We start from the raw sequence: 3,748 nt of genomic DNA on the forward strand, positions 1-3,748 counted from the left end.
TTGTATTACAGGAAGTGGCGCAAGAGCTTAAGATGGGCGAATCATCAAGTCATTTTTGTTTACAAGTCTGCATATGTATATATTTGTTGAACGACTTGTAATATCATCGTTTATGCTTTATGATCTATATCGGAACATGACATCCCGACTTTTGATTATGAAATGAAATCATATTTCTATATGAAATGTTTTGATAAATATCTATTTTATCATGTTTTGTTTTTGGGAACAAATTCCGCATCTCTTTTAAAATCAAACGGATTTACTCTGAAAATGTTTTAAAAAGCATAAATGAAATCGGTCTTTTCTGGCCGAGATTTTGGGGATGTCACACGCTCCACCGAACTATGACAAACATTGAGTCACCCTTTGCTACCTTTGCTTAGACCCATTTAGTGTGCCGGTAAACCACACACGCTCCACTAACGTCTTTGCAAGGGCACAATGTGTAATTTCATGGAATTGCATCAATTCACTTTTGCCTAAGTAACTAAGATTGGGAATTTTGAAAAACATTTAGTTACTTTTATAATTCATTATACTTATAATGGAAGGTTTCGTCCTATCCTACCTGTTCGGCTAACGACCCTCCACTAGTCAAGAGTGCGGTGGTTAAGAGTAGATACCCATTCAATCGCCATTTTATAGGCAATTTCCTTAAACACCCCTTATAGACCAGCTTCGTGAATGAGGCCTACTAACGGTAAGCCTGACTTTTACTCATACATATATATAATGTTAGACCTTTAATGTTATATATAGTATAGGGTGTATTTTTATACTTTTAAAATACTAGGTGGTCTAATTTAACAATTATACTTTTAATTCAATTAAATTCTAGACCTAAACTTTTATGGATTTATTAAACTTCTTTTAATTATACACCTTAATTAATTAATAAAACCATAAGTGTGTGATTTGAATTTTTTCAAAACTATACTAGTTTTAGAATTTAACATTCCTAATTAAACTTTTAATCAACTTTTAAATTCCAAAACTTGAGGGCAAGTTTTGAAACATTTCAACACATTAGGGTTTAGAATTTAAATATGCATCAAAATTAAACTATTTAATCAAAATTTAAATTCCAAAACTTGAGGGCAAGTTTTGAAACCTTTTTCAAAACATTAGGGTTTCAACTATTTAAATTTCAAAACAACAAAACTTTTTGGGGTTCAAATTTTATACTATAAAACCTAAAGGGCCAAATATGAAACTTTTCACAACAACAAGGATCAAATAACAAATAATTCAAATTAACATTTAATCACATAATTATCCATATTTGATGATTTCTTGCAAAATAATTTATCAATTTACTTAAAATAATTAATCAATTATCTTATAAGGAAACAATTATCCTATTAATTGATAAATATCTTCAATTAGATTAAAATTATAGTCAAATATATCATATAATCGGATTAATATTAATCTAACATGATAAGGTAATTATCCCAATGCAAAAACAGCAAGAAATCCCGAGATAAGCACTGTCTGACGCACCGACTCGCCGAGTCACCCTCTGGAACTCGCCGAATAGGGCTGACTCGCCGAGTCCAAGAGTGACTCGCCGAGTCAGGTCGAACAGTGAGGCCAAAACACGATTTTCAGTTACATCAAGCATCAATACAATAGAAACCAATCATGGCTCTGATACCACTGATGGGTTTTGGTCATAAGACATCCTATGTGCTCATACAAACCCTAATGCTTGGATCTAGGTTTCTCTATTGTACATACTTTGAATCCAAGACTATAAACCCTAATTCTAGCATATGGAAATCAATATTAACATATAATTAGGTTTAAGAACATACCTTGATTGTTATATAGCAATAACAATCCAATTCCTCCTTGAATTGACCTTGGAAAGCAGAGAGTCACAAGTGTCACTCCTCTAATGGCTTACAAACACCATAAGCAAGTGGAGAAGGTATAAAGAGAGAGGAGGGAGGTTATAATTCGTCCTTAGGACCTCTTGGGAAGGGTTGGACGAATTCCTATGCCTTAGGGGGTTTATATAGGTGTTAAGATTAGGGTTTTAGTCCTTATCCTTATCTAGTTGCTTGTCCACCAAGCAACCATAAGATAACACTTAGAAACCCTTATCCTAGTCGAATTCTAAGTGATTATCACTTCAAATTCGTTCACCATATATATAAGATAATCCTTACCTTATTTTGTAACTATCACATAATTACAATTCAGCCCCTCTAGTTTAATTAATTACACTTGATCACAAAATTAATTCTTAATTAATTATTGACCAATATTAATTAAACAAATATGATTTCTCCTTTAATATATTATTCTTATAACATATTAATAAATCATAATAACCTCTCTCTTTATTTATTTCTCCAATCAAGTTGCTTAGGTGAAGGCAACCCAAAAGGACCATGCACCATCGGGTCAAGTACATACCAAAATAGTTATGGACTTAGACACTAATCCAACACATCATTCATATGGTGTACATGCAACTCTAATGCTTGGGATATAGGTTTTCCTCAAGTTAAACATGCAAAAAATCTTCCAAAGCATAAAACCTAATCTAACATGTCTAAGAACGAAATTCAAATGTAAATAAGGGTTTGGAATCTTACCTTACTTGTTATGTATCAATAACAGGTCAATCCACAAAATCCTTGACTCCTGAAAGCTTAGTGCCTTAAGTGTTGCACCTATAATGGAGTCACAAACACCACTAGCAATAAGGATAAACAAGGAAGAGATATGAGAGGCACAAAAAGATCCAAGATCTTCTAAGAAAGCTTAGCCGCGTTTTTTGGGAGCCTTAAGGGTCCTTATATAGTTGAGGCTTCTAGGGTTATCAACTTGGAAACCCTAATCTAGTTGCTTAGTCCTTAAGCAGCCCAAAGATCCTCCCAGAAGGCCCCTTGGACAATTTCTATATGGACTCTCATATAGGATTCGTCCATTGCTACCTTTTGGATCCTAATCCCAACTTTGTAACTATCTTATAATACAACATCAGTCCCCTTTATTTAATTAATCTCTTTTGACCACAAAATTAATTCTTGATCAATATTAGTTAAATAATATGATTTATCTTTTAATATATTATTCACATAACATATTAATACATCATAATTAATCCTCTTTCTCCTTAATTCATCCTATTAGTTGCTATGGTCAAGGCAACCCAAAAGGACCATGCTCATAATCAGGTCAAGTACATATCAAAATAGTTATGGGCTTAGACACCTAATCCAACACATGGTACTCCTCAAGGTGTCACCTTGTGAAGGTGTCATCCGATTCAGGAAGTGGGGAAAGCTGGGCCCCATGTATCGTGGTCCTTTCAGGGTATTAGCCCGGGTGGGCAGGGTTTCATATCATTTGGATCTACCCAAGGAGCTTAATCAGCTCAACAACACATTTCATGTATCTTAGCTATGTAGTTGTTTGATTGATGATTCCACAGTAGTTCCATGCAGGACAAGCAAGTGGATGAGCGCCTAAATTATATAGAGAGATCAGTGTGATCCTCGACAGGAAAATGAAGACTCTGCGAAACAAGGTTGTGGAATTCATAAAGGTGCAGTGGTTGCACCGAATGTGTTTGGAATAGATATGGGAGGCTGAGGATGAGATGAAGGAGCATTACCCTGAGTCATTTACAGCAACGAAATTCAAGGACGAAGTCTGATTCTAGTGGGGGAGAATTGTAACATTCATTTTAGGTACATTTCTCTTTTTGGCTTAAAATATAAAAAGTTTG

Source organism: Lactuca serriola, chromosome 6, assembly GCF_051521515.1.
Source record: "Lactuca serriola cultivar US96UC23 chromosome 6, Lser_US96UC23_V15, whole genome shotgun sequence".
Classification (NCBI taxonomy): Eukaryota; Viridiplantae; Streptophyta; class Magnoliopsida; order Asterales; family Asteraceae; genus Lactuca; species Lactuca serriola.